Raw genomic sequence first — 23488 nt, 5'->3', positions numbered from 1 at the left:
CAGCAGGCTATGGGGGGAGGGGGGGTGGGCAGAACTTTTAAGGGAGCTGAAGTCACAGCCCTAGGACTGATTGGGGCAGGGACTCCAGCCTCCCTACATAATCCCTGGCTGACTGGCAGCTGCACCTGCCAGTCAGCCATCACCACATTAATTTCAGCTGGGACGCCCAGCTGGGGGGCAGTGAGGCCCAGTCACGGCATGAGTGTCTAGGAATGCTGTCAGTGTGCCCCAAGCTCTTATTGTCAGGAGCCAGCATGCCAGCCGGCGCTTGCTACTGACATAAAGTTTTGGAGTTTAGAGTTTTAAGTTAAGAATTAATTGTTAGTGTGGAGGGGTTATGATAAAGGATTATCATCATTATGGGGTTATCAAGGAGGCAATGGCACAAATGTGCTGCCAAAATGCGTGCTTTCTTTTCTGAGAGCTAATACGTAATCCTCAAACTAGGAGAGGTTAAACAATACTTTACACCTACCTGCAGGATATGATCATGGGAAGTCCAACCATGGGGCCTCCCTGCCATCTTAAGAGCAGGGGACCCAAGTATTCCATCAGAATGTGTACAGAACCAATGCGCCAGGAGACTCTGAAAATAATAGAGTTGTAATTGGTGCCCTTAATACTGACTATTTCTACCCCTTCCCCCCCCCCCCCCCCCCCCCCCCCCCCCCCCCCCCCCCCCTTCCTTGTATCCTACTGGTATTACTGTACCTCCTTCTCTGCCTCTCAGATCTCGCTGCTGTCTGATGTTTTTTATTAAATTTTATTTGGTGTGCGTTGGAAGAGGGATAGTCTTATACAGTGAGTATATCCCAAACTTTATATTTTAACTGGAAAACTGGAAAATATGGTACTTTAGTTTTCTGTCCTCGTAGATTTTGTTGCACTCATTTTTGTCATACATCTGAAATCTGCAATCCTTTGGCTAATCTGTAACATACCGCATGCACTGAGTAGTTTATGAATTATTTGTGGGTCTAGATTGTGCTTTGTACTATATATTTTCAGTAATCATTTTATCACTTTTCTAAATGTCCTTGGGTCATCTTCCAAGTTCATTTAAAGGGGTTTTGCGGCGCTAAACAATCATTCACTAAATAACACACATTACAAAGTTATACAACTTTGTAATGTATGTTTTGTTAGTGAATGGCCCCCTTTCCAGTGTTCCCACCCACCCATGCTAGACCCGGAAGTGTAATGCTCTATACTCACCTTATTCGTGTCGACCCCCGTCCGCCATCTTGGGACAATAATGTCATCTTCGGGCAGCCAGTGCTCAGTATATATATATATCTATATATATATATATATATATATATATATATATATATACGTAGTGACTGCTGGTATATTTGATTACTAATCAATTAATGGGGGTGGGGGCAATTTCTCCTCAGGCAGCGAAAGGCTAGAATCATCCCTGCCAGCTAACCTGTAGGCCATCAGTGTATTTTGGGGACCATTTACCAATTAATGGTGCGTTCACACCTACAGGATCTGCAGCTGATTTTCTGCAGCAGATTTCATTTAAATAACTGAACACAGCATCAAATCTGCTGCAGATCTGCTGCAGATCCTGTAGGTGTGAACGCACCCTAAGACTGGGTTCACACTATGTATATTTGAGGCTGTATTTGTGAGGCTGTATAGCAACCAAAACCAGGAGTGGATTGAAAACACAGAAAGGCTCTGTTCACATAATGTTGTAATTGAGTGGATGGCCATCATTTAATGGCAAATATTTGCTGTTATTTTAAAACAACGGCTGTGGTATTGAAATAATGGCCGTTATTTACTGTTATATGGCGGCCATCCACTCAATTTCAACATTGTGTGAACAGATCCTTTCTGTGTTTTCAATCCACTCCTGGTTTTGGTTGCTATGAGGACCTGACATGAGGACCAAATACTGCCTGAAATATACATAGTGTGAACCCAGCCTAATTAAAGTGCATTAATCAGTACACATTTATATGCCCATTTTTCTTCCAAGCGACTACAGTGGAAAAGGCTTACAGTCTGTTGGAACCTTTGATGTTTCAAAAAATCTAAAAGGACCTATGAATGTTACATGGCTTCTTCTAAATCTTCTGGAGTAAGGGCCGGTTCACACTAAGCAAACACGGCGCAATTCCGCCGTGCTCAGTGTGCTGCTTTGAGTGAATGGGAGAACACACGCTCGTCCTCTGCCGTCGCTCTCCACTCAAAGAATGAGGAGAGGGAGCGGACAGGCGCGCGCTCTCCCATTCCCAATCGGCCCTAAGGGTTTAAAATTTCTCTTGTATAGGCTTTTTCAATTGTTTAATCAGTCAATCATATAGGGTGCTCCATTCCCAATCCTAGGCACAAAGCCCAGTCACCTATAGAGAAAGCAGAAGAATACTTCATCATAGATTTTATTACCTACTCTTTCTTGGCCTCAGGATGTTAAGTTCAAAGTATGGGTTAAAACATTCAGGACATTGCACCCTCCTTTTATCTTCCTCTTTTTATGGAATCTGCCAGATAGGCCATGGGAATAGTGAGGGTTTTTAACTTCCTATGTACCTGTTCCTTAAAGAGGATAACCAGACAATCTAGCAATCACCCAGGCTGCCCCCCCCCCACAGCTTCCCGCACCACCCCCCCCCCGACTCACCAGCTCGCTGTTGCTGCGTGGAATAGCAGCGGCAGTGAGCAAGAAACGAGGAGCAAATGAGCGCTGACAGTGCTTGTTTGCTCCTCTCGTCGGCCCATGGAATAGGGCCTAGAGACTGCAGAAAATGGTCTTAACAAATGCGAGTGATGTAAAAGATATGTGTGTTAGGGGGGAAGGTGGGGGAGAAGGGAGTCATTTTAGATCTTACCTAACAAAGGCATTGAATTACAAAATGTACATCCTATATGTAAGACATATGTGAACAGCATGACATCCAGCACATGCAATTAAAGGGAGAATATTAAAATAATAACACCCCCTAACAAGTCTCAAAAGAACCCTGATGGTCTCCCCTCCCCTTTCTTCTTCTATAATAGACAGCAGGACAATTTTTTTAAAGAACATTCACAAAAAGCAGCCATTGTTATAAAACCTTTATCTTTGTAGTACATCACTCGGTGGATGCCTCCATTGTTCCTCAATGGCTTATATGCAGTGGAATATTTAGCATCACAAGATTTTATTTTGTACCGCACTGGGGCACCAGGCAGTACCCATATGCTGATAATACAGCTTAAAATAGTAGTGTGTTGCTTTTCCATTTTTTTCCTTGCTTTTGGTATGTTATATATCTACCTTAAGGGGTTCTAGAAAATTACGTTTATAGCGCCAACCTATTTCACAGAGTTAAAAAGAAGACTATAGACTATCAGATTTTACCCTATTTCCTAGCCTGTACATTTAAAAATACATCTCATGCATCAATTTCCATTTTAGACTATTTGTATACTCAATGAAATATCTGTAATTTAGATAATTAACACAGTCTGTTCCCTATATGTCACTTGCATTCCAGTTTAGTCTTTATTTTGCTTTTGCATTTCTAATTAATGCTAATACATACTGCCCTACAAGAATTTGCAAGCTGCAGTGTAAAATAATGCAGCGTTAGTTTTGTAATCTAGAGTATAAAGCACATTTGTGCATAAGCCTCCTAAAATGGGCCGTTGGTCAAAAGAAGCAATTAGCACGTTGTTAGTATGCAATGAAGAACTAATCTGCACAGTACCAAAACAATTGTCTGCTACACTTTGTAAAATTTGCTGGGTACATGTAGCAGCCCTCTGTTGTCTCTGTGTTGTTGAGTACTGGGTTCCCTTCATGTTGACTGCATATCAGATGCCTGATTAATTAAGAAAATGATTATGATAGATGTCACACTGACTGATGCACAATGCAGAGGAATGTGTGAAGAGTAGCTTCCACTTTTAACAATAAAGTGTGAGAGGCCTAAGCGATCTTAAGACTTCCACCTGAAAAATAATAAAAAAGATAATACAACACCATCTTTCACTGAGTCAAAGTTCAATATAAGGGTCGCTTACCTTGAAAATTAGGTTTAATCAATATAAAAACACATTTGAAACATTCAAAAAGGCAAATGTATAGGCCCCTACACAAAGGGAAGGCTTCAATAAATATTTGACACCTTGCAAGTTAAAGCAGTGCCATTTAGCCTTGTATTCTCATTCTTCTGTTACAGATGTATGACTTCTTAGAGATATTCTAATTAGGGGAAGCACTGGGGTCTCAGGTTCCATTCGATCAGGGACCACATGGTTTTGTATATTGCCCAGAGTCTGCATGGGCTTCTTTCAATTGTTCAGTTTTCTCCTGCACCCACAAATATAATAAAGGTAGATGGGGAATTTAGTTCCCATTGGGTACAAGGCTGATGTGAATGGTCCTGTGCAGTATTCCCAACATGCTGGCACTACATAAACAATAGGAAATAAATACATCTAAGACATATGGCTATGTATAGGTACTTTGTACTGTTTCCCTGAAAATAAGACAGTCCTTCAATTTTAAGAGAAACACAGTAGTAACTGAAGTTGAGCACGCTTATAAAAAAAAAGACCGCCCTGGTGGCCGTAAGCTTGATACAGTATTTCTACAAAGAAATAAGCATATACGCTTATATTACAATTACAATTTTTTTTTTCTTTTACTTGCCAGTTAATATCTATTACATTTACATTTTATATCAATAGAGTCATATTTGACAATAGAATATGATCCAAAACTCAAAAAATTATTTGTGGGGTGAAATTGAACAAAAAAATGAGCCTGGAATATTTTAAGGGGTTTCTACTTGAAGGCAAACTGGCATTATATTTATCTTTCAAATCAGAATGATTATGGTAATATAGAATTTATATAGTTTCTTATGTTTAACTACCTAAAAAATTTATAGTTACATAGTTAGTACGGTTGAAATAGACACATGACATCAAATTTGACCAAGGAGACCCTTATAAGTCCTTCAAATAGTTTCCCCACAATGGATGTTAAGCTTACCGGTCTATAGTTACCTAGGGAAGACCTAGAGCCCTTTTTGAAGATTGGCACTACATTTGCCTCACGCCAGTCACTCAGCACAATACCAGTCACCAAAAAATCACTGAATATTTTGTACAAAGGTAAAGAAATAACCGAACTGAGATCCCTAAGAATCCATCAGGTCCTGGAGCTTGGCTTACATTCAGTTTATTTTAATTTATTTTGGACCATATCTATAGTAAGCCAGCTTAGTACATTACACGTGTTAGCAGCACTGGCTCTGCCTACCTCAGCACTGTCCCCACCCACCTCAGATCCATCTTGCTCTTTTGTATATATAGAGCTGAAGAATCTATTCAGTAACTGTGCTTTTTCTTGAAAACCAGTAATTAATTCCTCGTCATCATTATTTAGGGGTCCTCGTCCGAACCGAACTTTGAGAAAGTTTGTAACGAATCTGGTTAAAATAACAATAACAAATAAAATCAAATACATCTTTAAAAAGTGATGCAAACACCTCTGGAATGCATCTGGGAAAGCAGGGAAACAGTATTAGAGGAATCGGCATTACGGGGTTAGCGATCCTATGCAGTAATGCCGACTCCTCTAATGGTTAATATATTTAATTAATAAAACATATTTTCGTTGTAATAAAGTCACTTTTGTTGTTCAATAATTTAATTAAAACGATTCCATCATTGTGCAATTAAAAATACTGTTAAAATAAATATATATATAAATAAATGTATATTTATATATATATTTATTTTTTTACAGTATATTTAATTGCACAAGTATGGATTCGTTTAAATTTAATTATTGAACAACGAAATTAATTTTATTACAACGAAAATGTGTTTTATTAATTAAATATTAATTATTACAGGAAGCTCTATTAAGCCGTTAATTCATATACCCGGCAATAGAGCAAACTGTAATAATCAATACTTTACTTTAATTAAAACATCAAATGTTTCTTCTAATTATGTTATCACAATAGAAAAACATTTTGAATCATATGTGCGCTCAGCTGATCAGCTGATTGGCTCAGCACACATATAATTAGCGGGTCCGCAGCACAGTGACTTCATTGTGCTGCGGACCAGCGAAGAGGACACATGGGGGTGAGTATACAGCTCTCCCCACCCCCTCCCCAGCACTGCACCCATCCCAGCAAGGAAGGGGGGTCACTTAACCCCTTCCTTGCTGGTATGGGTGTAGTCTGACATCGGTCTGGCCCCCAAGGGTTTAAGGGGGATGCAACGCATCCTCCCTTAACCCCTTGGGGGCCAGACTGTAAAGATGCTGCATACTGTAAGGTGCACAACACCGCTCACAATAATGGGTGTTGTGCTCCTGTTTGTGTTTTTTTTGTGTGTTTCTCCCTTTTTGTTTTTCAGATTTTGTTTTTTAACCCGGCTGGTTGTGAAAATAGGGGGAACCCTACGCGTTTTTATTTATTTATTTTTTAAAAAAAGGGTTCCCCCTATTTTCATAACCAGCCGGGTTAAAAACCAAGCGACAGCAGCCTGGTAACACCAGGGTGGGAAAAGCCATTGGTTTAGGCCCTCCCCAGCCTAAATCTTACCAGCCTGCTGCCGCCCTAGTCCAGGAGCGCCAATTTTGACGCTCCGGGACCATTGACACCCAGCTCTTCCGAGTACCCCTGGTGGCATTGGGTACTGGGGTAATAATGGGGGGTTAGTGTTAGCCATTTTATACCGGCTAACACTAGGCCCCGACCTAGTAATGGATTCAGTCTATTAGACGTCTTCCACTACTAAGTCTATAAAGTAAAGAAATAAAGACAAGACACACGTGAACATTTTTTTAAATTCAAATAAAAACACCCCCACACCCCTCATTGACCATTTTATTTACAAAAAAAAAAATCCAAAAAACCACTGGTCATCGACGTAGTCCACTGAATCCGACGTAATCCACAGGATACCAATATCTGAAAAACAAAAAGGGAGAAACACACAAAAAAACACACAAACAGGAGCACAACACCCATCATTGTGAGCGGTGTTGTGCTCCTTACAGTATGCAGCATCTTTACAGATCGCTGCTTACAGTCTGGCCCCCAAGGGGTTAAGGGAGGATGCATTGCATCCCCCTTAACCCCTTGGGGGCCAGACTGATGTCAGACTGCACCCATCCCAGCAAGGAAGGGGTTAAGTGACCCCCCCCCCCCTTCCTTGCTGGGATGGGTGCAGTGCTGGGGAGGGGGTGGGGAGAGCTGTATACTCACCCCCATGTGTCCTCTTCGCTGGTCCGCAGCACAATGAAGTCACTGTGCTGCGGACCCGCTAATTATATGTGCGCTGAGCCGATCAGCTGATCAGCTGAGCGCACATATGATTCAAAATGTTTCTTCTAATAATGCTAATGGCATCAAATCGTTGTTTGAATAATTCACTGTAATTTGGCTCCAAAATGATGGCTGTCTAAAAAGGCATCCATAAAATGGGCAAAGAGAAACGTTTGGGAACATAGCTGATGAGCGTATAGCATATGGATGTATGGCAATTTTTTTTTTCTCTTTACATAATTACCTTTTAGTCACCTTAGCTTTTGTTTATATAATGTCAAATTGTTATTCCTAAATAGTGCAGTATATTGGATGTAAGATGGTGTTAGCTTGTCAGTACTTTTATATTTAGGTGCTACTTACGAAAAATAAGTATGTATAACACCTACTTTGTTTTGTATGCTATTTCAATATATTATGTTGTAGTGCCATATTTGTTACTGTTCAGTGGACCAAATACTAGTGCATTTAGGGTGCATATAACTTTTGCATTGCTCTTGGTGTGCTGCCTTTTTTAAGGCTGGGATGATTTTTTGTTTTTAATAGCGAGATATAAATAGATTGGGAGAATCCATCATCTGTGGTGTATTTACTGCTCTGCTTATGGCAGCATGTAGATGCGTATCCATGTTATAGGATCTGCGTCAGCAGGGCATCTCTAACTATAATGTAGGAAACAAAAAGAAAGACAGCGCTCCAATGGTGCAGACTCCTCAGAAAGCATGGTGGGTACACAAAGTGTGATGGGAACGCTTACCTTTGATGGTTGTGCAAAGATAAGGCACATCTCTCCACAGTGCATATATAATGAGTGATTGGACCACAGCCTCTTTTATGAAGTTATCACTGGGAACAAACTATTACACTCCACTCCACTCCAGATCATAGGTAAAAATCGGGTGCAGGTCACACCAGGTATCAAATATAAAAGCTTTTTATTAAAACACACAATGCGCTTCAAAACCGGACTGGTTTCTTTATCAAGTGTGAAAAGGAAACCACTTGATAAAGAAACCAGTCCGGTTTCGAAATGCCTTGTATGTTTTAATAAATAGTTTTTATATTTGATACCTAGTGTGACCTGCGCCCGACTTTTACCAATGATCTGGAGTGGAGTGTATCAATCTGACTATTATGGGCTGCCTGAACAATCTAAGGTTAGCTTCACACATACCGCATCCGCTGAGGATTTCACGCTGTGAGTTCTCATTCCACTGCCAGTATGTGACCCGGCTGCTTTAACCCCCTGCCGCCCTCAGATTCCGGCCCGAAGCATACTTTACCTGCTCGGCACCGCGGATGTGTGTGAGGCTGCCGTGCACTGATTGGCTGATGGGGAGCAAGGGGAGCCGGAAGCCTCACACAGCCACAATGCCGAGCAGGTAATGTATGCTCCGGGCCGAGGGCTGCGAGCGGCCGCATGCGGGGGGTTAAAGGGGCCGGGTCACATACTGGCAGCGGAATGAAAATTCCACTGCGTGTATGTGACCCATTCACTTCACACCACCAGGATCCACAGTGGATTTCGTTGCAAACTTGCAGTGTGAAATACGCTGCGGATCCGGTATGTGTGAAGCTACCCTTAAGATTGTTGCAGCGGCCCCTCCCACTGCTCCCTGCTTGCTGTCTGTGTGTGTACTAGCACAGACGGCGAAAAGGAAATGAGTGGGAAGTGAACACTAAGCTGACAGTTCGGTGCTTGCTGTTCCCGGAACATCAGGATGCGTAATATCGATTTAAGAGAGGAGGATGGAAAGTCTCCAGCACAGTGCCAGTCTGTTCAGTAGGGTTCACCAACATTATGTCATATCATAGCAGATAGAAGTAAGTGCTGTTCGTCCATCACTACTACCTTGCTGTGCACTTGCGGAGAGTTGTCTCGTGGACATCCTTGTTGGCATATAACAAGTGGACAGAAATTGAGAAGCTATGGCTGGCCCCTATACACCCTAGTGAACTGATTTGGTCCCCATCTTGTTCTAGTACCACTGACTGGCTCCTAGGACTATGCGTCACACTAGAGAAGTATGGCTGAAAAGCGATCAGAGTTTCTCCCTCAAATCCCAGCCATCCCTTCTTACCCCATTCTTATATACTAACTTACTTGGAGACAGCTAAGACCGAGCAACTATTCTGCCGTGGCAGACTGCAAAGTTGTTCCAGTTTGCGGACATTGTGTGCCCCCTTAAGAGACAAGTTCTGCCTTTCCGGACACTTAGTGAAAGGTTTAGCCTACCACTGGCGGCTGCGCCATACCACGAGATGGTGTCCTATTTTGCTTCAGAGTTGACTGCCAACAGGCCGTTCCCAAAGCCCACTGCGTTGGAGCTTCTGTGGAAGGGTTCCTCCTCCACCGAAGGCCTTATCTCGTCAATCTATTCACTCATTAATGCCCCCCAGGGTGGTGCTCCGGTCCGACACTCTTATATGGATAGATGGGAACGATACTTAAACAGATCCCTTACCCCGGGCCTGTAGCAGGTAATCCGGTCCCAAGCGGCTAAATCATCCACCTGCGTATCCTACAGAGAAAACCAATACAAAATACTATTTTATTGGTACCACACCCCGGTCCTCTTGCACAAGTTGTACCCGGCCACTCCATCACTATGTTGGCGCTGCCAGGAGTGGGAAGGTAGCCTACCGCACATCTACTGGGATTGCACTGTCTTGCGGCCCTATTGGTTAGGGATACAGGGTTTATTACATGCAGTTCTCCACGTAAATATTCCCCTTGACCCACTTACCTACATTTTGAATGTGCCTCCCAGAACCTTGCGGAGACCTGACACCCGCCTTCTCTTATACATATTGACAGCGGCCAAATGCCTACTTGCTAAGTATTGGAAGCAGTCACTGATCCCTTCCGCACTAGAGCTGGTCAACCGAGTGCAAGAGATTAGGCGAAATGAAGACTTGTCTGCCTCTAACAAGGAGTTGAGAAATTTAACAAAATATGGTCCCTATGGGACAATTATTATGAGATGTTTCGTGCTTCTAAACAACCTTCCACCTCCCCTATCCTTCCCCTTGTCTGACACCCCTCTGTCTTTGTCTTGTCTAGTCTTTCTGTTGTCTTCTTTTTTCTTATGTTATAGTTTTCTATACATGGTTCTGTGACTTTTTGACACAACACGTGCTTGTTATTTCTGTTTAGATTAAGAGACCCCGTTACCTCTATTTTGTACCCCACTACTGATATTGTATGGTACTGTTGCCCCGAGTCCTGGCACTGTCCTATTGAAGGTAATGTTTCTCGTTTCTTTGTTTATATGCTGACTTTATATGCTATTCGCTGATCACTGTTCTGACCTAGGCAGCAATCAAACTGTTACACGTTCTGTTTTTACTTTTATGCTGTCTCAAGTTAATGATCTCCATATTTCTGTTATTTCTATGTAAATTGAAAAATTATAAATAAACACTTCATTAAAAAGAAGTAAGTGCTGTTCTGTGGTTGGTCAGCAGTTAAGAGAAAGACAATAACTGTGTTTGCTTTGCTGGCAAATAGCTCAGCTCTGGTCACACCCTAAAAATTGAGTGAATGTGAAATAGCTTAGAGAGTCTTAAACTAACAAATGTATGCAGATTTTTTTTTTTTTTTTTAAATTATACCAGTGTCCAGCTCAAAATATGCGAAGTATTTTGTATTTTAAGGCCACGTTCACACAACGTATATATATTGTGAATTGATCACAGCCCTTGTTGCGATTTGCAACAACAGCCGTGATTAATTCAAAATATGCATATCAATGGAATTCTGGCCGGAGTGTATACACATAAGGGGAGATTTATCAAACATGGTGTAAAGTGAAACTGGCTCAGTTGCCCCTAGCAACCAATCAGATTCCACTTTTCTTTCCTCACAGACTCTTTGGAAAATGAAAGGTGGAATCTGATTAGTTGCTAGGGGCAACTGAGCCAGTTTCACTTTGATAAATCTCCCCCATAGTATACACTCCTGTGGGATGAGCGAACCGGTTCGCCCAGTATGGAATCTGGTTCGGATTTTCCCAAAAATCTGAGTCCGACCGGATTCGGATTTTTGGAAATCTGCTCCGATTTTTTTTTTTTCTTGCTTTCTGAAATGGCAGCCGCCATTCTAGAAAGCAGGAAGTTTTCCGGGCGGGAAAAGCAATTTCCCATGATGCCCGGAACATATCCAATCAGCAGGGATCTTGTACTAGCCCACCCCCTGTGTGGCGTCGGTATTGCTTTAAAAGGAGCCGTCACATGACCGCACCACGCAGTGTGTAGAGGGAGAGAGAGAGAGGAAGCAAGCTGCTGTTGTGTACTACAGACTACTGAGAAGATATTGTGGGAAAGGAAAGGAAAGATTAGGAAAGCGGAGAGGAGAAACATCTAGTGATTGAGAGAGAAATATAGAGAGGGCAAAAGATAGATAGATAGAATAGGCATTGGATTGGAAAAGGGTGCACAGAACAAAAACGTGCAGTACAGATGTACAAGTCCTATACTTCTGATAGTGTGTATATCCCATCTGTCTTATCCTGAGAGACAAAAATACCTGGTTCAGGTGTATAGCATTGTATCTTAAAAAAAAAAGTGCTCTCTCTCTCTCTCTCTCTCTCTCTCTCTATATATATATATATACATATACACACACACACATATATATATACCCAATTTCTATACATACCTGGTTCAGGTGTATAGCATTGTATCTTTAAAAAGTGCTATATATATATATATATATATATATATATATATATATATATATATATACCCAATTTCCATACTTGGACCCTTCTGATTGAAAGTGCATATATCACATCCCTCTTATCCTGAGAGACTAAAATACCTGGTTCAGGTGTATAGCATTGTATCTTAAAAAGAGTGCTATATACCCAATTTCTATACTTGGACCCTTCTGATTGAAAGTGTGTATATCACATCCGTCTTATCCTGAGAGACTAAAATACCTGGTTCAGGTGTATAGCATTGTATCTTAAAAAAGTGCATGTTGACTACTGTTGCTCCTGCCTGGCCTCCATGTTGGCTACTGCTGCTCCTGCCTGGCCTCCATGTTGACTACTGTTGCTCCTGCCTGGCCTCCATGTTGGCTACTGCTGCTCCTGCCTGGCCTCCATGTTGGCTACTGCTGATCCTGCCTGCCCTCCATGTTGACTACTGTTGCTCCTGCCTGGCCTCCATGTTGGCTACTGCTGCTCCTGCCTGCCCTCCATGTTGGCTACTGCTGCTCCTGCCTGGTCTCCATGTTGGCTACTGCTAATCCTGCCCGCCCTCCATGTTGACTACTGTAGCTCCTGCCTGGCCTCCATGTTGGCTACTGCTGATCCTGCCTGCCCTCCATGTTGGCTACTGCTGCTCCTGCCTGGCCTCCATGTTGGCTACTGCTGCTCCTGTACTGGCCTCAAATGACTATTGCTGGACCTCCACTGGCCTCCAATGACTACTGCTGCTCCTTCACTGCATTTGTAATGGTGAATTTCCTGCATAGACCCTGTAATGGTGAGTTTCCTGCATAGACCGTGTAATGGTGAATATTGAAGTCTAGAAAAAAAATTGACTTTGAGATATCGAAAAGATAATGATGTTACTGACATGTAGAGCCCTAAATTCAACCAAATACACTACACCAGTATCATAAAGATACTTTAACCTCTTAAGGACCCATGACGTACCGGTACGCGGGTCCCTTAAGAGGGCGCCGTGGACCGGCCGTATGCGATCGGGAGAGTCGGCCTGCAGAAATACACTGCAGGCCATCTCTCCCTGTCGGCATGGGGGGTTGTTAACCCCCCCATGGCGACCATCGCCGCTATTGGCTTATCAGTTCAGATCAGCCAATAGCGGCGATCGGAACCTTTCCGGGCTATCGGTGACCCGATGACCCGGAAAAAAATGGCGGTTGGTGCTGTCCGAGGACGGCACCGACCACCATTACTGTAAAAAGTAATGGTGGTCACAGTGCCACCAGCCCGATCGCCGTGAAGGGCCAGCCGATACCGGCCGGCTGTTCACAGCGATCAAAGTCCCCAAAAGTTATAAATACCTGCTCCGGACCCCTCAGCTAGGTAACTGAGGGGTCCAGAGCAGGTATTTGTACATTACTCACCTGTCCCCGGGTCCTGATCGGCGTCTTCCGGGTTCGCGGCGTCCTCGTCTTCTGGTCGGGTCTTCGGCGCCGTGACGTCCTGTTCGGCATTTTTCGGCTATTTTCGGCTCCAGCGTCGTCTTTTTTTGGATCTTGCGCTCTGCTGCCCCCTAGCGGCTGATAAGTGTAATACACGTATCAGCCACTATAGGGATGTTCAGTATGTAATAAAGGGGGTTTTTTTTGTTATTTTTTTCCAAATTTTTTTTTCCTATTTTCCGCACCCTATCGCCGCTGAGTGTTGATCAGCATCGCAAGAAAGTGCGCTGCTAATCAGCAACTCCTCCTTTTTGGCGTAGGGTGTTTTTTTCCTATATCCTACTGCCACGGTCTGCTGATAAGTGCCGCACATAAGTGCGGCACTTATCAGCAACACCATTTTTGTCGTAGGTTTTTTTTTTTTTTTATACTTACTGTAAAAAACACGTAAAAAACACTACATTACACCACACTACACTACATTGAATAAAGTTTGACACTACACCACTACATACCCCATATACCAATCCCTATATAAAAGTGGCCCCTGGTGTGTTTTCGGTATCGGACGCATACGCTATTATTGCCTCCGACACCGAAACAGCCAGTGAGGATGAATGGGGGGGGATCCTTCGTTCCTCCATTCATCCTCATCCTCATCCTCCAATGACGTATCTGAAGGTAGCGTAGCGTACGCTGCCTCCCAGACACGACTTTTCCGCCAGTACCGTCCCAATAAGAGATGACGGTATGGCGTGAAATTCTACTAACTCTGTGAGAGTACCCCAGAGTACACTTACAGATATAGGGTACGTGCACACTGCGGAATGGCGAAAGATAACCCTTTGTGCATTCCGCAGCTGGCACCCGCCGGCGGACTGATGCAGGCACGTGTCTCCACCCGTGTCATAGACTCCATGTTATGCACGGGAGGATTCCATCGTCCGTCCAAAGAATGAATACGTTGGACGGAGAGCGCAATCCGCCCTTGCATAGAATGGAGTCTATGACATGGATGGAGACGCGCGCCCGCATCAGTCCGCCGGTGGGTGCCAGCTGCGGAATGCACAAAGGGTTATCTTTCGCCATTCCGCAGTGTGCACGTACCCTTAGAATGTATGAAGGAAGGGACACTCGAATCCAGCCCCCAGATGCCCCCCCCCATCCTCGGAGTTAGTGGGGAGATCATTCGGGACCTGATCTTCCCACTGCTGGATAAAGGTTACCACCTGTACGGGGATAACTTTTATACCAGCACCCCCTCTTTCGGTCCCTCGCTGCCTGAGCTACTTTAGCTTGCAGGACGATCCGAAAATATCAGAAGCCGTAATACCAGCCCCAATATTTAGCAGCCATGGAGTGGACCCAGTGGACGCCATGTGGGCGCAGGGCAGGCCTCCAAAGAGAAGGAGCGCCATTTGGATTTTGGAGGTTGGATTTGGCTAGAATGGATGATGAACGTCATGTCGCATTTACAGAGCCCTGGTGCTGCCAAAACACTGGAAACCCCCCACAAGTGACCCCATTCTGGAAACTACACCCCACAAGGAACCTAACAAGGGGTGCAATGAGGATATGAACCCCTTGATGATGGGCACATTTGTGCCGTGAAAGCGAAAAAATGAAAATTTTCAATTTCACGTCACATTGTTCCACATTTGTGCCCGTCACCAGTGGGGTCCATATTCTTATTGCACCCCTTGTTAGATTCCTTGAGGGGTGTAGTTTCCAGAATGTGGTCCCTTGTGGAAGGGTTCCAGTGTTTTGGCAGCACGAGCGCTCTGTAAATGCGACGTGGCCCTTGAAATCCATTCCAGTGAAATCCAGCTTCCAAAAGCCAATTGGCGCTCCTTCCCTTTGGAGGCACATCCTGCGCCCACTTGGCACTTTATGTCCACATGTGGGGTATTTATGTACTCGGGAGAAACTGCGCTACATGTTTTCTGGGTTTTTTTTCCTTTTATCCCTTTGTGAAAATGAAAAATTGAAGGCTAGAACAACGTTTTAGTGTAAAAAATACTTGTCTTTTTTCACGCCACATTGTTCGGAAAATCTGTGAAGCACCTGTGGGGTCCAAATGCTCACTGCACCCCTTGTTACATTCCTTGAGGGGTGTAGTTTTCTAAATGGTGTCCCTTTAGGGGTGTTTTTTAGGTTTTGGCACCCCAAAGCCTCTGCCAACCTGAAGTGGTACAGTCAGAAATGACCAAATATAACGGAGCCATTGAAATTCACTAGGCGCTCCCTTATATCTGAGGCTTGTGGTTGCGTCAAATAGCGCAATAGGGCCACATATGGGGAATTTATATAAACTGCAGAAACGGGGCAATAAATATTGGGGTGCATTTCTCTAATAATAAGTTCATAATTATGAAAAATATTGGATTACAATAAAATCTCTGCACAGAAAATTAAAATTTTCAAATTTCTTACACACTTAGCTTTTATTTTTGTGACTCCCCTAAAGGGTTAAAAAACTTTCTGGATGTGCTTTTGCAGAGTTTGGGGGGTGCAGTTTCTGAAATGGTGTGCTTTGTGGGGATTTCTAACACACAGTCCCCTCAAATACACTTTGAGGCTAGGTTCAGACGCTGTAACTGTGCGGCTGTATTTGCGGCTGTAATTGTGCGGCGGTATTTTTGGTGGTTCGTGTGTATGCTTGGAAGTATAGGATATGCGGCTGCACAGTGCACACTATGTCTGAATCTACGGCCCGATCGTAAACGGACCCGTAAAAAATGAACAAGACCATTGTTTGCGGCTGGACATGCGGCCGAGGATTGACAGGCGGTCCGTACGGAGTACTTAAAAAATAGCCGGCAATGATGCCGAATGCCGATGCCTCTAATAGTTAATATATTAAATTACTAAAACACATTTTCTTTGTAATAAAGACACTTTCGTTGTTCAATAATTTATTTCTAACGAATCCATCATTTTGCAATTAAATATACTGTTAAAATAAATAGATATATAAATAAATGTATATTTATCTATATATTTATTTTTTTACAGTATATTTAATTGCACAATGATGGATTCGTTAGAATTAAATTATTGAACACCGAAACTGAATTTATTTCCACGAAAATGTGTTTTATTAATTAAATATTAATTAGTACAGGAAGCTCCATAAGCCGTTAATTCATATTCCCGGCAATAGAGCATTCTGTACTAATCATCACTTAACTTTAATTAAAACATCAAATGTTTCTTCTAATTATGTTATGACAATAGCATTATTAGAAGAAACATTTAGAATTATATATGCGCTCAGCTGATTGGCTGTTCGGCTGAGCGCACATATAATGAGCCGGTCGGCAGTACAGTCACTTCATTGTGCTGCGGACCAGCGAAGAGGACACATCGGGGTGAGTATAGAGCTCTCCCCACCCCCTCCCCAGCACTGCACCCCTCCCAGCAAATAATTAAAAAAAAAAAACGCATAGGGTCCCCCCTATTTTTATAACCAGCCGGGTTAAAAACCAAACGACAGCAGCCTGGTAACATCAGGGTGGGAAGAGCCATTGGTTTAGGCCCTCCCCAGCCTAAATCTTAACAGCCTGCTGCCGCCCAGTCCAGGAGCGCCAATTTTGACGCTCTGGGACCACTGGCACCCGGCTCTTCCCAGTACCCCTGGTGGCATTGGGTACTGGGGTAATAATGGGGGGTTAGTGTTAGCCATTTTATACCGGCTAACACTAGGCCCCAACTTAGTAATGGATTCCGTCTATTACACGTCTTCCACTACTAAGTCTATAAAGTAAAGAAATAAAGACAAGACACAAGTTTAAATTTTTTTTTATTCAAATAAAAACACCCCCACACCCCTCATTGACCATTTTATTAAAAAAATTAAAACAACAACCGCTGGTCATCGACGTAGTCCATGGAATCCGACGTAATCACCAGGATACCGATATCTGAAAAACAAAAAGGGAGAAACACACAAAAAAAACACAAACAGGAGCACAACACCCATCATTGTGAGCGGTGTTGTGCTCCTTACAGTATGCAGCATCTTTACAGATCGCTGCTTACAGTCTGGCCCCCAAAGGGTTAAGGGAGGATGTATTGCATCCCCCTTAACCCCTTGGGGGCCAGACTGATGCCAGACTGCACCCATCCCAGCAAGGAAGGGGTTAAGTGACCCCCCCTTCCTTGCTGGGAGGGGTGCAGTGCTGGGGAGGGGGGGGGGAGAGCTCCATACTCACCCCGATGTGTCCTCTTCGCCGGTCCGCAGCACAATGAAGTGACTGTACTGCCGACCGGCTCATTATATGTGCGCTCAGCCGAACAGCCAATCAGCTGAGCGCACATATAATTCTAAATGTTTCTTCTAATAATGCTATTTTCATAACATAATTAGAAGAAACATTTGATGTTTTAATTAAAGTAAAGTGATGATTAGTACAGAAAGCTCTATTGCCGGGAATATGAATTAACGGCTTATGGAGCTTTCTGTACTAATTAATATTTAATTAATAAAACACATTTTCGTTGAAATAAATACAGTTTCTTTGTTCAATAATTTAATTCTAACGAATCCATCATTGTGCAATTAAATATACTGTCAAAAAATAAATATATATATAAATATACATTTATTTATATATATATTTATTTTAACAGTATATTTAATTGCAAAATGATGAAATCGTTTACATTTAATTATTGAACAATGAAAGGGACTTTATTACAAAGAAAATGTGTTTTATTAGATCAATATATTAACCATGAGAGGCATCGGCTATAGTGCAGAGGATCGCAAACCCCGGTAATAGCGATTCATGTAAACTGTGTTCCCTGCTTTCCCAGATGCATCCAGAGGTGTTTGCATCACTTTCTTAAGATTTTATTTGTTATTTTTAGTTGAACCAGATTTCCAAGTAAATGACCGTATGTTTTGAGCCGCATGTCTATTTTTTCCCACGGCCGCAGTTTCACCCGCACATTTACAGCCGCATAAAAAATACAGCCGCACAGTTACAGCGTCTGAACCTAGCCTGAACCTGAACAGGTCCCTAAAAATATCTGATTTTGAAATTTTACTGAAAATTTGGAAATTTGCTGCTAATGTTTTATGCTTTCTATTGTCTAAAAAAAATGAAAGATAGTTTAATAAATGCCGCCAAAATAAAGTAGACATGTTGCTAATGCTATTTAATATATAATTTATGTGGTATAACCATTTTCTGTATAAGCAGAAAAGTTTTCAAGTTGGAAAAATGCATTTTTTCACAATTTTTCACGCTATTTTGTTTTTTTTCATAAAGATTTGTTATTAGTATCGACTCCAATTTACTAGAAATGTGAAGTACAATATGTCACGAGAAAACAATCTCAGAATCGTCCGGATAGGTAAAAGCATCCCGAAGTTATTAATGAATAAAGTGACACAGGTCATATTCATAAAATTTGCTCCGGTCCTTAAGGCCATTTCAGGCCCGGTCCTTAAGGGGTTAAACTATGAAATCCTAAGAAATCCGAAATTGGACCAAACTTTCCGAAAAAATCTAAAAGTCCGGTCGGACCGAACTTTTGAAAAGTTCGCTCATCTCTAAAAAAACCTGACATGAACTGTCAGTTCACACAATGGCTCCGGCAGCACTTTCCATTTTGTGTTATGGTGAATTTGGATGCGGGCGCACATGGATGTGCCCGCATCCCAATTCAACAGAAATAAATTTCATCTGGCCAGTACTGCAGTACTGATCCTTACTGATACCAACCGTTCTGTGACCCACCAGAATGGCTGGTGTCTTAAGCTGTGTGAACCCAGCCTAAAGGGGTACTCCAGCACTTAAAGCGAATGTACCATTCAGCCAGTGCCGCGGTCCATTTTTTGAACCGAGGCCATTTTCCGTGTAGAGCGCCGTTCTATCCACGGGTACCGGGCCAGAGGGAGGATTAGAATCAAAGGAGCCACGTCATAAAGGGGCGGGGGATTCCTCCCACTGGGGGCAGCCCAGCCTGCCTCCAATGCTTCAGCCCTGGCCCGATACCCGAGGATAGAATGGCGCCATACACGGGAACCGGGCCGCAGATGAAAAAATTGACCGCGGCACCAGCTTCCCTGCGTTAGCGCTGATCTATCAGTGGGTCATGTTAAAGCGAGTGTATCTGATGGTACTTTTGCTTTAAATACATTTTTAATACAGTGCTGTCCTCCTACGGTGTCTCCAGGTCCCTCACTGACAGCAGCCACTGCCACTTCCAAGAAGTTTTATCCCTTTAATGTCCTCCTGTCAGTAATAAAAAATGCATTCCATGAATGTAATTACAAAAAAAGTAAATTACTTTGTAAAGATGGTCTTCACTTTGACATTAAGGACACCTCTAGCGGTTTATGGGTTTTCCGTAATTAACACAAATTACAAAGTTATATAACTTAATTGCCTATCTGGCCTTGTTCCCTCTTAGTAGGCATGGAGGAAAAAACTAAAATACAAAAATGAAAAATAGCCTGAAGGTGGCAGAAGGTTTACCAAGGGGTTCAAAATGTGAATTCTGAAGAGTAGTATTGTATGTGGTCACGCAAACTTACAGAATACAAAGGTTTATGTGTCAGACAAGTGAAGAGATAAGTGACACAATGTCAGAGTAATTCTCCTAAATAGTATAAAGCACATCTTGACAGTTGTAGCAACTCACTGATCTTTTGTGACTTGTTCTTTTTATTGGCCCACTGAACTAGGCCAACTAGGTTAAGGGCAAGCATTTTTGAGGTTTGTGGTGACTTTGAAACACAGGTGGGGGTGTATCTGTGTGAAATAAAAGTAGTTGTTTCATTGGCTATGATGGAGTTTGTTCTTATGAGAATATTGTTTATTTCATCAGATGTGGTTAAATAACAATGGTTTGTGGTTTCAAAGGAAAGTTCTTCTATATTGTGTAAGTAAGGGTACCTTTGCATTTGCAGGTATTTGCCAATGTCTATTAAGCTGCCAAAAAGCAGGCAATGAATTGACACCAGATAAAGAGGAAGTCGCCTGCACACCCACTCACCCCTCACTAAAACCAGCTAAGATTTAGAATATTTTAAAGATTTAAATAATTCAACTAAAATTGTTCTTCAGATTAGGAAAGTAGACGTGTGCTTCTTTTACTTTTTGTTCTATTTTTAAGGGAATGTATCACACACACGCACAAATATATATATATATATATATATATATATAATTTTAACTAATCAGAGCCAAGTAAAACATAGGTTTTTTTCTAATCTGTTTTTATTTTCTCAGCCATCTTGCCTGATTTTTAACACTCTTTAGACATGATCAAATCAGAAATGCTTCTAGGCATGCTCATTGACCCTCATAAGGGTCCAATTACAGGGAGGGGGGTGCTGAATTGTGTGCAACAGCTATTGCTATTATGTGCACCTCTGTTATCTGCTTAGTCACCCATCAAACTGCTAGATTTCAGGATTGTTTTTAACCCTTAGAGGACCCGGCCAATTTCAATTTTTGCATTTTCGTTTTTTCCTCCTTGTGTTTAAAAGGCCATAGCACTTGCATTTTTCCACCTAGAAACCCACATGAGCCCTTAATTTTTGCGTCACTAATTGTACTTTGCAATAACAGGCTGAATGTTTGCATAAAGTACACTGCAAAACCAGAAAAAAATTCAAGGTGTGGTGAAATTGAAATTAAAAAATTTCTTTTATTTGGGGGGGGGGTATGTGTTTTTTTACACCATTCGCCTTGGGGTAAAACTGACTTGTTATATATGTTCCTCAAGTTGTTACAATTAAAACGATATATAACATGTATAACTTTTCTTGTATCGGATGGCCTGTAAAAAATTCAAACCATTGTTAACAAATATACGTCACTTAAAATCGCTCCATTCCCAGGCTTATAGCGCTTTTATCCTTTGGTCTATGGGGCTGTGTCAGGTGTCATTTTTTGCGCCATGATGTGTTCTTTCTATCGGTACCTTGATTGCGCATATACAACTTTTTGATCGCTTTTTATTACAATTTTTCTGGATTTGATGCGACCAAAAATGCGCAATTTTGCACTTTGGAATTTTTTTGCGTTTACGCCGTTTACCGTACGAGATCAGGAATGTGATTAATTAATAGTTTGGGCGATTACGCACGCGGCGATAGCAAACATGTTTGTTTATTTATTTATTTGTTTACTTTTATTTAAAACCTGGGAAAAGGGGGGTGATTCTGACTTTTATTAGGGGAGGGGGCTTTTTACTATTAACAACACTTTTTTTTTTTTTTTTTTACACATATACTAGAAGCCCCCTTGGGGGACTTCTAGTATATACACTGTGATCTCTCATTGAGATCTCTGCAGCATAGATATGCTGCAGAGATCCATGAGATCGGCACTCGTTTGCTTTCGGCTGCTGCAGCCGGAAACAAACGAGTGCCGAGCCGGGGACGGCGCCATCTTGGAGCGGTCCCCGGCCGGCTTCAGTATCGGAGATCGCTCCTCCGGGACAACGTCCCGGAGGAGCGATCTCCCCACTATACCACCACCGATCATGTGCAGCCGGTAATCGGAGGCAGCTGTCATCTTTGACAGCTGCCTCCGATTACCTGATTAGCGGGCACGGCGATCGGACCGTGCCCGCTAATAGCCGTGATCCCGGGCTACATGAGGCACCCGGGATCGCGGCGGTTCAGAGCGCGGCCGCCGCGCGGCCCCGCTCTGAACGCGGGAAGGCGGCCCTGGACGTAAGGGTACGTCCAGGGTCGCCTAAGGGTTAAATATAATTAGTAACATGGGGAAAAAAAGGCGCCATATATTTTTAATTTAAAATTATTTTTATTTAATTTAGTACATATATACATTGAAATAGGGGTAAACCTTCATAATTATAGTTCACAGTCCTATAACATACCACACTAGCAACAAATCAATTAATTAACATGCATAAACCCCTCCATATTTCCCACTCACCCACCCCCATGCGGCGGCAGCAGGAGAGAGGGGGGGGGAAAAAAACACCAATGGCAATTATTTCCAAAATGACCAAATTTTAGAATATCTGCGCATTGCTTTGGGTGAGCCCTTTTTCATAGAACTTAACCTTATCCACTAAGGCCTTCCACTCACTGAAAGCCGGAGCCACATCACTATACCATCTACGTGAAATAAGTACTTTCCCAATAAAGAAAAGTTTGTTCATTAATGAAATCTTTCCCCCATCCTCCGAGAGGCCCCCCAGTAGTATATTATAAGCTCTTTCACCCGTAGCTATGGACAATGTCCCCTCAATATAGTTTTTCACACTCAATTCCAGAATTTTTGTACTTTAACACACATCCACACCAAATGGAAAAAATCTGCCCCATCTGCTTCACATTTTGGGCATTTTGATCCTTCTCTACTTCCAATCAGGCAAAGCCTGAGTGGGGAGAAATAAAGCTGATATAGAATCTTCATCTGGATGATTTTATGCATCACATTCAAAGTCAACGTGTTAATATTATTTAGTACATTAGCCCATGTGACCTCATCCATTGAACCAATCTGTGCTTCCCATTTCACCTTAATTTGTTTCAAGTGTACATTATCTCTTTCTCTGAGTAACTTTTTATAGATACTTGCCATTATCTTTTTACCCGAACTTTGGTTCATTAAATAACAAAAAACTTTGTGGTTATAAATTGACCATACTTCACCATTTCTAGTAGTCCTATATGCTTCCCTTATCTGCAAATACCATAATTTATGTGAGTCTACCAACCAACCCAAACTCCCTCTTACAATCTTCAAATGTTAGTAATTCCCCTCCTTGTGTGATCTGTGCAACTTTCCTAACACCTCTATTAATCCAAAAACGTGTATCTGATATTTTCAGAAATTCTCCTAAATTTTTATTTCCCCATAAAGGTGTCACCCCTAAACTACCCTTTACCCTACATATCTTCTTAAGTGACTTCCAGATTTTACAATACAGTTCAACGTACGACTTTGGACCTGTTTCTGTACAAAACCCACCTTCTAGGGCCTCAAATATATCTTCATACTGTCCTACTACTGACATCGCTATAAAATTAATAACTGGGGACGTTCTCCACGTCGCCAGACCTTGAGCTCCAATT

General features: G+C 42.3%; 1 protein-coding gene across 2 annotated transcripts in view; it reads left to right on the top strand.

Moving 5' to 3' along the window:
- Positions 1-23488, top strand: part of LOC138784739 (uncharacterized) — a 57240-nt gene that overhangs the window by 613 nt on the left and 33139 nt on the right. The gene's annotated exons all lie outside the window — the stretch shown is intronic.

Source organism: Dendropsophus ebraccatus, chromosome 2, assembly GCF_027789765.1.
Source record: "Dendropsophus ebraccatus isolate aDenEbr1 chromosome 2, aDenEbr1.pat, whole genome shotgun sequence".
NCBI classification, from domain to species: domain Eukaryota; kingdom Metazoa; phylum Chordata; class Amphibia; order Anura; family Hylidae; genus Dendropsophus; species Dendropsophus ebraccatus.
This window is presented reverse-complemented; position numbering and strand designations above follow the sequence as displayed.